The sequence below is a fragment of the Scyliorhinus torazame genome, chromosome 5, assembly GCF_047496885.1.
Source record: "Scyliorhinus torazame isolate Kashiwa2021f chromosome 5, sScyTor2.1, whole genome shotgun sequence".
Lineage (NCBI taxonomy): Eukaryota > Metazoa > Chordata > Chondrichthyes > Carcharhiniformes > Scyliorhinidae > Scyliorhinus > Scyliorhinus torazame.
Window position 1 is genome coordinate 71,457,248 of NC_092711.1, and position 13,985 is coordinate 71,471,232.

At 46.6% G+C, this 13,985-nt stretch overlaps 1 protein-coding gene across 1 annotated transcript in view; it reads left to right on the forward strand.

Annotated features, from left to right (window-relative positions):
* The window catches only part of LOC140418371 (uncharacterized), a 294,193-nt gene that overhangs the window by 119,373 nt on the left and 160,835 nt on the right, over nt 1-13,985 (forward strand). The gene's annotated exons all lie outside the window — the stretch shown is intronic.

Here is a 13,985-nt window from a genome sequence, read left to right on the forward strand (position 1 = left end):
CATAAGATACAGGAGCAGAATTAGGCCATTTGGCCCATCAAATCTGCTCCACCATTCTATCATAGCTGATATTTTCCTCATCTGCTCCCTACAATGCTAAAGACCAAGAGCGGGATTGCAAAATCAGCCAGAGCATCTCCTCGCTAGAACACATGTCCTAGGAGCAGGAGTAGTAAATGTAGCCTCCCGCGCCTAAACATCTTCAATGTGATCATGGCTGATTCCATCCTGGCCTCAACTCCACTTTCTCCATAAAGCATTCTCCATAAACCTTCAACCCATCACCAATTAAAAATCTGTCTAACTCCTCCTTGAATTTACTCACTGTCACTCCATCCATCACACTCTGGGGTAGCGAATTCCACAGATTCACAATCCTTTGGGAGAAGTAGTTTCTCTTCAAATCTGTTTTTAACTTGCTACCTCTTATTCTAAGATCATGACCTCTCGGTTGAAATTCCCCACGAGAGGAAGCATCAGCTCCATGTATACTTTATAATCTTTATTGTCACAAGTAGGCTTACATTAACACTGCAATGACGTTACTGTGGAAATTCCCTAGTCGCCACATTCCGGCGCCTGTTTGGGAATACAGAGGGAGAATTCAGAATGTCCAATTCACCGAATAAGCACATCTTTTGGGACTTGTGGGAGGAAACCGGAGTGCCCGGCGGAAACCCACGCAGACACCGGGAGAATGTGCAGGCTCCACACTGACAGTGACCCAAACCAGGAGTCACACCTGGAACCCTTGCACTGCGAATCAACAGTGCTAACCACTGTGCTGCCTTGCCACCCATTATCCATATCTTTTACCATCTTCTTTACCTCAATTAGATCTCCCCTCATTCTTCTAAACTCTTCTAAAGAGAGTATAGGCCTAAACTGTTCAATCTCTCCTCATACGACAAAGCCCTCATCTCTGGAATCAATCTAGTGAACCTCCTCGGAACTGCCTCCAATGCGACTACATCTTTCACAAATAAGGGGACAAAACTGTGCACAATACTCCAGGTGCGATATTACCAATGCCTTGTATAGTTGCAACAACATTTCCTTACTCAATTCCTTTTGCTAACATTCCATTTGCTTTCCTTATTATCTGCGGCACCTGGATGCTCGTTTTCTGTGACTCATGCACAAAGACACCCAGATCCCTCTGCATAGGAGTTAAACTCCATTTGCCACATTTTGGCCCACTCTCCTAACCTATCGATATCCATTTGTAAGGTTCTTATTTTCTCATTGCAGTTTACTGTCCCACCTATATTTGTGTAATCTGCGAATTTGGCTTTTGAACCTTCTTTCCCTGTATCCAAGTCGTTAATATAGATTGTAAATAACTGGGGCCCAAGGACCGAACCCTGTGGCAGCCCACTAGTTACATCTTGCCATCCAGAATAAGAAATATTTATCCTGACTCTCTGTCGTCTGTCCTTCAGCCAGTCTTCTATCCAAGCTAATAAATTACCCTAATCCCATGTGATCTCACCTTGTCAATTAACCTTCTTTGTGGCAACTTATCAAACACCTTCCAGAAGTCCAGATACACTACATCTACAGGATCCCCATTATCCACTTTGCTTGTTACATCGTCGAAGAACTCACAATTCTTTAGTCCAGAAATTAACTTCTTAGTATTTGGAATGGTGGAATGTGAATTCAGTTTTTTAAAATCTGGATTTAAAAGTCAAATAATGACCATGAAACCATCGTTGATTGTCATAAAAACCTATCTGGTTCACTCATGTCCTTTAGGAAAGGAAATCTCCTGCCCTTACCTGGTGCGGCCCACATGAGATTCCAGACCCACAGCAAAGTGGTTGACTCTTAAAATGCCCTCTGAAATGGCTGAGCAAAGCACTCAGTTCAAGGGCAATTAATGATGGGCAGTAAATGCCCAGCCAGCGACACCACATCCCATGAGATAATTTTTTTTAAACTTGAGGAAGGATGTGAAGGCATTGGAGTGCAGAGTCCAGAGAAGGTTCCCAAGAATGTTTCCAGGGATAAATATGAGAAGACGTTGGGTCTGTTTTCCGTGGAGAAAAGAAGGCTGATTGGAGGCTTGTAGAGGTAATCAAGATCCTGAGGGCTTTAGACGGGGTAAATAATGAAAATCTATTTCCCTTCTGAAGTACATCAAGAATTGGAGAGCACAGATTCAAAATAATTAGCAAAAGGAACAGAAGTGATGCGAGGAAAAAGGTTTTCACCCAGAGGGTGGTTGGAGTCTGGAACGAACATCTTAAGAGGGTGATGGAGGCAGCTCCAATCAAGGTATTTAAACGGGAATTGGATTTTTATCTGAAAAGAAAGAATGTGCAAGGTTACAGGGATAAGGCAGGGGAGTGGGATTAGGTAGAATGTTCTTTCAGTGAGCAGTGCAGACTCGATGGGCTGAATGGCCTCTTCCTGAACTGTAATGATTCTGTGGTTCTGTCAGCACAGGCCCTCCATCATCAGCATTGGAACTGAAACTCGGATCATTACATCAACACAGAACCGCACTGGAATTTCAGAAAACTGGGAAATCTTCCGAGGGCAACTGACACCAACATCAGGTGAAATTCACCAACCGCCCAATGTCTGCAACAGATTGATAGGATTGATGAAAGCTCAGTGTTTAATCTGGGAGAAGGTGAACCAGAGAACAGAAATAATTCAGAGTAAGAAAAGATCAAAAATAATGTCCCAATCAGTAACAGGAGATCAATCAGTCTCCTCTTATCATTGAGGAAACCGAATATTCAAAACACAAGTGTCTGAATCAAAGCTGATTTAATCAATATTGATACAGAACATCAATGCACACCCCAGCTTTCAGGCTTATTAATACCGGCAGCAACAAACTCCAGCTGTCAGACTGAAGATGGTTCAGTCCAGATGTGATTAACAGCAGAATCCAAATCCAATCCCTGCAGTCACTTGTGAACTCGCTGGTATCTCAGCATGTGGGATGACTGAATGAATCCCTTTCCACACACTGAGCAGATGAACGGCCTCTCCCCAGTGTGACTCCGCTGGTGCTTAAGTAGGTTGGACTTCCAAGAGAAACCTTTCCCACAGAAAGAACAGATGAAAGGTCTCCCTGGTTTGAGTGCGTTCATGTGTCAGCAGATCCTTCCGGCTTTTAAAGCTCTTCTCACAGTCAGGATATTTAAACGGCCTCTGATCAGTATGAACAAGTTGGTGTGTCAGCAGATCGAATGAACGGGCGAATCCTTTCCCACAAACGGAGCAGGTGAACGGCTTCTCCCCGGTGTGAGTGAGTTTATGGCTCAACAGATCTCTTTTCCTTTTATAGTTTTTCTCACAGTAAGAACATTGAAAAGGTCTCTCCTCACTGTGGATATGATGGTGTTTCAGGAGGTGGTACGAAGTTCTGAAGCCTTTCCGACACACAGAGCAGATGAACGGTCTTTCCCCAGTGTGAACTCGCTGGTGTCTCAGAAGGTCAGATGATTTAGTGAATCCTTTCTCACACACAGAACAGGTGAATGGTCTCTCCCCGGTGTGACTGCGTTGATGAATATGCAGCTCAGACGGGTAATTGAATCCCTTCCCACAGTCTCCACATTTCCACGGTTTCTCCCCCATGGGACAACACTTGTGTTTTGACAAGTTTGATGATTGGCTGAAGCTTCGTCCACACACAGAACACGGAAACACTTTCTCTCCATTGTGAGCAGTTTTTTTGATTCCATGTTCAAAAGCTGATAATGTTCTGGCTCTGATGAGTCGAGTGACTGTTACATCCTGATGTGATATTTACAAATCACCCCTTCCAATATCCTGAAAAATGAATTCAAAGAGGAGAAAAAGAGAGTGATAAACACAAAGGCAGCTTGTGAAATGGAGTTGGATGAATCCCTCATTTGTGGGACCGGCACTAGGAAACGTGACCATGAAAACTTCTGGATTGTCATAAAAAACAACTGGTTCACCAATGTCCTTCTGGGAAGGGAAGCTGCCACCTGATCTGGGCCTACACCTCCTGGTCTGGGGGAGAGAGGAAGAGGGAGGTGGGAGTTGGAAGGCTTGAAGGAGAGGATTTTATCTAAAACTCGACCAGAGCTCTCATGTAACGTCCAAAACCCTTAACCTCCACTATCATCTCCAAGTGTCCCTCCAAGTCAGAAAATGTCCCGAATTGTCTGACTCAGTACTGGATAAGCAGAAATGTCCTCCATTTAAATATCGGGACGAGGAAAGCAATCATCTTCAGTTTCTGTTACATATCCTACTCCCTAGCTACTATCTCTATTGCAACTCTTTGAGGCTGAATCAATCTGTTCATAATCTGGTTGTCAAATTTCATCCCAAACTGTTTTTTTGATGACACATCACTAAGACTGTCTATTTCCACCTCAGTAACCTTGTCCAGATGTGCTGCTGCCTCATCTCATCTGCGACTGAAATTCATTCATTCCTTTGTCACCTCAATCCTTAACGGCTCCAAATCATTCCCTTGCCAGCCTCAGATTCAACTCCACACAAGGTCATGTCAAAATCTGCTGCTTGTGTGCGGATTCACACTAATACCTGTTCAGGAGTGACCAAATCCACTGGAGAACAGGGGGCATCTTGGGGGGTGGGGGAGGGGGGGGGGTGGTATGGTGGGAGATGTTGATGACAAAACAATTGATGGGGGAAGGGTGAAACCTGTTGAGAGTGAAGATTGTGGAAACTGGAGACACGTGGCTTTATCAGGAGTATCAAGTGCACACCATTTACATGGTGGAGGAGGCCCAACAGTTGTCCAAAACCAAAAATATGAAATATGCCCTTATAACATTCCAAATATAAAATATTTGACTTACACTCTGCCTGTTCTACCCACCAACAGTGTGCACAGAGCTCTCTTGGATCTTTGACACTCCATGCTGGTCCCCAACATATAAACACAAAAACTCTGTCAATATCCCCTCCCTTGACAGACAGAAGCCTATTCCCTTAATCCTAACTACCATTGCCCACTCAGGTCATTCTCATCAAACGTCCTCAACCAACTAAGTCAGAAGCCTTTCTATCAACCCCCCTCCCCATCTCACTCACAGGTTCCTGGCTTCAGACCTCCTTCCTCACTCACTCCAACTACCCTGCTCACTCACAATCTACTTTCCCCAACCTCCCCTCCACATGCTCAGTCCCTGCGGCTGTGATAATTTAAATTCCAAACATTACCATATGACCATAAGACATAGGAGCGGAAGTAAGGCCATTCAGCCCATCGAGTCCACTCCACCATTCAATCATGGCTGATTTCAACTCCATTTACCCGCTCTCTCTCCATAGCCCTTAATTCCTCGAGAAATCAAGAATTTATCAACTTCTGTCTTAAAGACACTCAACGTCCCGGCCTCCACCGCCCTCTGTGGCAATGAATTCCACAGACCCACCACTCTCTGGCTGAAGAAATTTCTCCTCATCTCTGTTCTAAAGTGACTACCTTTTATTCTAAGGCTGTGCCCCCGGGTCCTAGTCTCCCCTGCTAATGGAAACAACTTCCCTACATCCACCCTATCAAAGCCATTCATTATCTTGTAAGTTTCTATTAGATCTCCCCTCAACCTCCTAAACTCCAATGAATATAATCCCAGGATCCTCAGACGTTCATCGTAAGTTAGGCCTACTATTCCTGGGATCATCTGTGTGAATCTCCGCTGGACCCGCTCCAGTGCCAGTATGTCCTTCCTGAGGTGTGGGGCCCAAAATTGCTCACAGTATTCTAAATGGGGCCTAACTAATGCTTTATAAAGCTTCAGAAGTACATCCCTGCTTTTATATTCCAAGCCTCTTGAGATGAATGACAACATTGCATTTGCTTTCTTAATTACGGACTCAACCTGCCTCAAGTTTACCTTTAGAGAATCCTGGACTAGGACTCCCAAGTCCCTTTGCACTTCAGCATGATGAATTTTGTCACCATTTAGAAAATAGTCCACGCCTCTATTCTTTTTTCCAAAGTGCAAGACCTCCCACTTGCCCACGTTGAATTTCATCAGCTATTTCTTGGACCACTCTCCTAAACTGTCTAAATCTTTCTGCAGCCTCCCCACCTCCTCCATACTACCTGCCCCTCCACCTATCTTTGTATCATCGGCAAACTTAGCCAGAATGCCCCCAGTCCCGTCATCTAGATCGTTAATATATAAAGAGATCAGCTGTGGCCCAAACACTGAACCCTGCGGGACACCACTCGTCACCGGTTGCCATTCCGAAAAAGAACCTTTTATCCCAACTCTCTGCCTTCTGCCTGACAGCCAATCGTCAATCCATGTTAGTACCTTGCCTCGAATACCATGGGCCCTTATTTTACTCAGCAGTCTCCCGTGAGGCACCTTATCAAAGGCCTGTTGGAAGTCAAGATAGATAACATCCATTGGCTCTCCTTGGTCTAACCTATTTGTTATCTCTTCTGCACTGTAAATTCTATGATAAATTCTATGATAAAGTACACGAAAAGAAAAGGAAATAAAAGAAAATACATAATAGGGCAACACAAGGTACATAATGTAACTACATAAGCACCGGCATCGGGTGAAGCATACAGGGGTGTAGTGTTACTGAGGTCAGTCCATAAGAGGGTCGTTTAAGAGTCTGGTAACAGTGGGAAAGGGGGGATCAGATAGGGGGAAAGAGTGGGGGGGAAATATATATAAAGACAGACAAAGAAATAAAAGGTAAAAGACAGTTAAAATTAAATGGAATGAAAACAAAGGGGTTGAGGTGGGCTAGAACTAATCATCTGAAGTTGTTGAATTCAATGTTGAGACTGGAAGGCTGTCGCGTGTCGAACCGGAAGATGAGATGCTGTTCCTCCAGTTTGCGTTGAGCTTCACTGGAACATTGCAGCAGGCCAAGGACAGACATGTGGGCATGGTAACATGGTCTTGTGTTAAAATGGCAATCAACGGAAAGGTCAGGGTCCTGAATGCGCAGAGACCAAAGGTCTACGTTTGGTTTCTCCAATACAGAGAAGACCACATTGGGAGCAGTGAATGCAATAGACCAAATTGAAAGAGGTGCATGTGAAACGTTGCTTTAACCTGGAATGAATGTTTTGGGCCTGGGATGTTAAGCATGGAAGAGGTAAAAGGATAGGTGTTGCACCTTCCGCAATTGCATGGGAAGATGCCATGGGTGATGGGAGAGGTGTTGGGTATGGTGGAAGAGTGGACTAGTTTATCTCGTAGGGAATGGTGTTTGTGGAATGCTGACCGAGGGAGTGGAAGGAAGATGTGTTTGGTGGTGACATCACGCTGAAGTTGGCGAAAATAGCAGAGGATTATGCTTTGCATACGGAGGCTGGTGGGGTAAAATGTGTGAATGAGGGGGATTCTATCCATGTTCTTGGGGGCAGCGGACGGGGTGAGGGTAGTGGTGTGGGAGATGGACCGCACACTGTTGAGGGCCCTGTCAACAGCTGGAGGTGATAAATGATGGTTGAGGAAGAAGGAACACATTTGAAGCATCACCTTGGTAAGTGGCATCATTGGAACAAATGCGACGGAGGCGGAGGATCTGAGAGAAAGGGAGGGAGTCCATATAGGGTGTAGGGTGCGAAGATAGCTGTGGGAGTCAGTGGGATTGTAATAGATATTAGCAGATAGTCTATTGCCGGAAATGGTGCCAGCAAGGTCAACGAAGGGAAGGGAGGGGAGGAGTCTGAGATGGACCAGTTGAAAGTGATGAAGGGATGGAAACTGGAAGCGAAGTTGATGAATTTTTCCAGTTCCAGACGAGAGCATGAAGCAGCACCAAAATAGTCATTGATGTACCGGTAAAGGGGTTGTGGGAGGGGACCCAGGTAGCATGGAATAAGAAATGTTCCCCATAAAAAGGCAAGCATAGCTCAGACCCATTGCTACCTTTGATTTGGAGAAAGTGAGATGAAGTAAAGGAGAAGTTGTTGAGCGATAGAACAAGTTCAGCCAGGCGGAGTAGAGTGGTGGTGAATGGGATTTGGCCAGGCCTCTTTTGTTCAAGTATTGTATCATTTTTTATTCAAGTATTTATATCAAGTATTCCATGTTATATTTTTAACCACCCTATCTACATGTCCACCAATGGACATGCACACCAAGGCCCCTCTGATCCTCTGTACTTCCTAGGGTCCTACCATTGATGATTTAGTCCCTTGCCTTGTTTGCAGATTCTTTACCCAGCGTGAAACCACAGGTTGACCGTGTGCTGTGTAAAACCTGTCATTCCACAGGCCCCATTTTCCTGGAACAACATGAAGAATGTGCTGCTTTCTGTCATGTTGGGTGTTCCGATACACAAACAAACCAACATGGTTGTAGATGGTCCAACTCTTGTTTTATTATTCTGTATAATAACAACTGTTAACTTCTGGCTGTGGTTCGTACTTCACCAGTTAACCTGTGGACCCAGCCCTAGCACTATCTTAAGAGAGGCACTCAGCACATGGTGTATGTCTGAGTGTCACGCTGTGAGCTCTGTGCTCTGAGCTATCTCCTGGTGGAATGAGCGGGAACTGTGGTGTTCCCTGTTTTATAGTGTGTGTGCTTTCACTGGTGATTGGCTGTGATGTTGCGTGTGTGTTGATTGGTCCGTCGACCTGTCCATCAGTGTGTGTGTGTGATTGCAGCATGATATGTTAATATGGATATCATGACATCCTCCCTTTTCACAAGAATATGTGCCTACATGGTAATAAATATTGGTGTGTACTGAGTGCGGCTGAGTATGTGTGTGCAATATTTACAACATGTACATGAGGCTAAACAATATACATAGGAAGGTGTCAGGTGCAACATAGCAACGAGGTTGTACCACAAACAAAACAAGTGAAATAATCAAATATCGAAAGAGAACTCCTGGAACGACAAAAAGAGAAACATGTTAACATTGTTGCACAACAATTCAGTGAGTCCAATGTGCAAACAGGCTCATAAGTCCAGCCTAGTAGGTGGGTGACGAATTTGGGTTGACCGCCTCAAGGGTGGGTCAGGATCCACCGGCTGAGGAATGGGCCTGGCCATGGGCGATAGAGGAATAGGCAGAGTGGCAGGAAGCTCTATGAAGTCGACATCAGGGACAACAGGAGGGCGTGGCACCGGTGCATGATCACGTAGCGAGCGTGGAAGCAGCCGAAGGGCCCGCCGATTACACCGGCGAATGGAGCCATCAGGCATGCGAACCAGGAACGAGCGGGGAGCCGCGCGGCGGAGAACCTCGGCAGTTGCCGACCAGTCACCCTCTGGTAGGTGTATGCGGATGTTGTCTCCAGGCGCCAGGGCAGGAAGATCAGTTGCCCGAGTGTCATGTGCCACCTTCTGCTGAGCACGCTGCTGTCGCATCCTTTGCAGTACTGGAGCATGGTCGGGTTTAGGAACATGAATGGACGGCACAGTGGTCCTGAGGGCACGACCCATCAACAGCTGGGCTGGTGAGAGGCCTGTGGACAGTGGGGCCGAGCGATAGGCCAGCAGGGCTAAACAGAAGTCAGATCCGGCATCAGCAGCCTTGCAGAGGAGCCGCTTCACAATATGGATGCCCTTTTCCGTCTTGCCATTGACTGGGGATGCAGAGGGCTGGATGTCACGTGGGTGAAGCCATATGAAGCGGCAAAAGAAGACCATTCTTGGCTCGCAAAACGGGGCCCATTGTCCGACATGACGGTAAGCGGAATGCCATGGTGAGCGAAGGTTTCTTTACATGCTCTGATTACAGCTGATGATGTCAAGTCGTGCAGGCGTATGACCTCCGGATAATTGGAAAAATAGTCAATTATGATGACGTAGTCCCTGCCGAGCGCATGATAAAGGTCCACAACCACCTTTGCCCAGGGGGACGTTACCAACTCATGTAGATCTCCAAATTTCTTTCTCTGTCAGTCTGGCCTCAATAAAAGTTGAGACGGATTCGCACGTAAACAGAAGTTATTTATTTAGCTTGCAAGCTTGAATCATCTTACAGAAATGTAAGAGACATCCAGCTTCTTACATTCCAGAAAACGACTGAACTAAAAGACAAAGGGATCTCTGCAAAATCAATTCAAATGGTATCAAGTTTCACATACTCGACGGACATAGGTCAGCCTATGTCCCTCCTGACCTGTTCGATCTATTCTGATTGGCTCACTTCCAATCCCTTTCTCTGGCCCCTATCAATGAAGCATCACTCTCATAGACACACCTCTTCCTGCTTTTTCCATGCGGTCTCAAATTCCTTTGTCCCTAACTGCAAGAATCAAAGTGGCTTATTTCTACATTACATTAACTAGTAACTCTAAAGTAACTATTTTATATCACATTCGTCATTCCCTCCTTTTATCATTCCATGATAACCGAACTATCCAATCTATAGCTACGGTTCCTCATCTAAAAAGATCCGTCGCTGCATTTCCAATTCCTGTCTTAGCCCCCCTTCATCTGCTTCACCCTCATGGATTTTAACAGTTAAAATTTTTTTTCTCGGTGATTGGGGCGGTGATCTGATCCAGTGCACCCCGCATTCTACCCATCACACATTTAAGGATGGCCAGGCCCACAAAGATGCAGCCGATAGCTACCACTAGATACATGGCCATATTTATCAACCAGTCCTTCCATCCTCCAGATCCCCAGTTACCCCAAGAGTCAGGATCCTGCATCCCGTCCAAGTGATCCCGTATGCGATCCATAAATGTAGTAATGTTAGCGGTCAAGTCCTGAACACCCATGATCCACTTGCCCTGTACTATGGCGCATACCCCACCCTCACGGGCCAGAAGATAGTCAAGAGCATACCGGTTCTGCATTGCAAACAACCGTAGCTGAGACAACTCCTTAGTTATTGCCCCGAGGGCTCCCAAGGTTTCATTTCCCAAGATGGTAAGGCCGCAAATAAAATAATTCCGATCACTAACAGCCAAGGAAACCCCCACACCTCCCAGTGTCAATACGCTCAGAATGCCCCACCCGGCTGAGTGGCCCCGGTTGGGTGCGAGAACCTGAGGTTTTTTCCAGTTCTCGCAAAATTCAGCAGAGACTGCCCGGCGTGCTAACTGATTATGCAGGTTCCACGCCGAAGGGCAGGGGACTGTGGTAGGGACTAGAGTCCCAATAGCAATTCGGCGGGGAAATGGGGTGACAAAACGTTGGTCGCCGTACCATTAAATAAAAAGTAGTATCCTTGTTCCGTGTGGAGACTAGCATCACAATCAGCATATCGGTTGCGTAAGGACCTCCCAGTAGCCCAGTTTATCCAATTTTGAAATGCCCATTCGGGCCGCCCAGCAATGCAGAAAGCCCTATTCCCAACAGTGATATGAGAGACATTCGCCCAGCCACAAAGGAGCTGGAGGCCAGCGTTCAATGGAACGCAAGTGGTGTTATAACAAACGCATTGGCCAGACGCCTGGGTGATATGGCACCTCCTGTCCGTACAGGTGGGAAACAGACATGTTATATTTGTGTCCACCTCTACCAGCAAACAGCCGTACCCTTCACTGCTGAAGCAATTCTCGTACGACCGGGAATCCCTATTGGGAGTGAAGTGGCTAGGTATGTACGCCCTCCACCGTCGCAGCCTATCGTACTGTGAGTGGGGATTACCCCGAGGAAGGGGAAGGCAAATAGCCGGTGGTGCTGAATCCGGATCGTAAGGAAGAGTGACTTGCTCGGGCAATGGCTCGGAACGCTGACAATGAACCACCGTTTGGGGAGTGCCCCAAAGCGGTGAAACAGAAAATAACCTAGACACCGCTGCGGGGTTTGGGTAGCAGACAACCCGTCCCTGGCCATACAGACGGTGGTAAATCTGGTAGAAGAGATTCATACTACCCGGGTTTTCCTCAGTTTGGCCTTTAATTAACTTAAGTGCATCTCCCGGTAACCTACGTTCTAGCTGTACTTCCCTTCTCACACGCCCCGTCCTCTCTCTAGTCCCTTTCTCTTTCTCATGGTCTCTTCCTACACTCTTCTGACAGCCTGATGTTACCTTTATTGTACCACTTTTAACACATCCAAAATCAAATTTACATGTATTCCAAAAACAAGGCAATGTCCATATAATGTTCCCTTCCCATCGCCGGGACCGGTGCAGCTGCTTCATGACTCCCGCATTCTCCTTAACTTTGATGACCTTCCATGAGTCGATACCATGTCCTCGTATATGGGGGCAGCGAAGAACATCACCTTTGCATAGGTGATGTATCCTTGTAGATTGGTTGGGGCTACACAGATACATAATATTCCCCTTTTCCATGTCCATCGCCAATAACACGCCAAGCGAAGTGAGGCCAAATATCAGACAGACGATGCGTAGCCACTCCATCATGCTCCACACCTGTAAAATAGCACTGGAGAAGGGAGGCAGGTTAGTATCCGACCTTTTACAGTAGTGGAGATGGACTCAATTTACAGTGATGTAGGTGGACCCAAGCACTTCGCCCCTCCACTTTAACTGCTGTGGGGGTGGTAAGGAGAACTTGGAAGGGCCCGTCCCATCGCGGCTCCGACCCCTTCCTAGTCCAATTTTTGACCATGACATAACTACCGGGCTGGACTGAAAGTGAGCTAGGTACTGGGGCAATGGCTGGTGAGCCGCACGGACTGGGCCATGGAGTTCCTTGAGCACTTGCGTAAGGGCGAGAACATAGGTGGTCATTTCTTCAGTCATCTGATGAAACTGAACCCGTCTGGGAACCTGCAGGCTCCAAGGAATTCTAAGAGGCCTGCCATAAAGAATCTCGGCGGGAGAGAGCCGGGCTGGTCCCGCAGGTGTAACCCGCAGCTGGAAGAGGGCAACGGGGAGCAACTTAAGCCATGTCAGTCCCGTGTCTGCTCTTAAGTTAGCCAATTTAGTTTTGAGGGTCTGATTGTGTCTCTCAACCACCCCGGCTGCCTGCGGTCTGTAAGCACAGTGTAACTGCTGGCGTATGCCCAACTGGGAGCAAAACTCCTTGTTAATTTGTCCAATAAAATGAGGCCCATTATCAGAACTTAACTGAGCTGGTATACCGTACCGGGGAATGATTTCCCTCATCAAGACTTTAACCACAGTAGCAGCTTTACTATAGATAGTCGGATACGCCTCGACCCATCTGCTGAACACATCCACAATGACCAAAACATATTTGTAACATTGACACCTTTCCAACTCAATGTAATCCATTTGGAGCGTCTCAAAGGGACCACTGGGCAACGGGGTTTGCCCCTTCCCACAAGGGATACCTTTTCCGGTGTTATATTGCTGACAAATCAAACACCGATTACTGATACTTTGGGCCAACCCCTGCATTTTAGGGTGCCACCAAGTGTCCAGCAACAAATCACTAGTCCCTCGAGCCCCACAATGAGTTGCAAAGTGTACACATTCGATGACCCATAAAGCCAGTACATCAGACATACAAGTCTGATGTGCAGGCGTGGTCCATAAAGAGGAAACAGAATCATATGTACAACCTAACCGTTTCCACATTTGTTTATCACTCTCAGGAGCGTCCTCCTGTAACCTTATGACGTCTGGCATTGGCTTGTCAGAAGCAGACACATTCATAGTAGATCGTTTAGTCTGACTTAACATTTTAGGCACCATCACTTGCTGAATTTGTGCGGCTGTGCGCGCTGCACAATCTGCTCGTTCATTACCAACGTCAACTGGGGTTGTACCATTCGTGTGGGCAGCGCATTTAATAACGGAAATCTGCGCTGGCATAAGGAGGGCCTGCAGTAGGTCATTAACTAAACCCCGGTGGGATATTTGACCACACATAATCATGTCAGGTTGTTCTGACGAAATGTCACTCAAATCGCCCCTTATTGTGGTAGTTTCCTGAATCAAGGCTAAACAGTCGTGGCCAGGTGCGTCTTCATGGACAGGGGGACCACTAAGAAAACAGGCTGGATTGATAGTGGTACAGTGTTTAAATGTCAGACGTGGATTGTTCAAAAGGTATATCTCATACCTATTCTGACGAGCTGCGGTAAGATGCTGACCATTCGCCCCATATCCCTGGCATGGTACTGGTC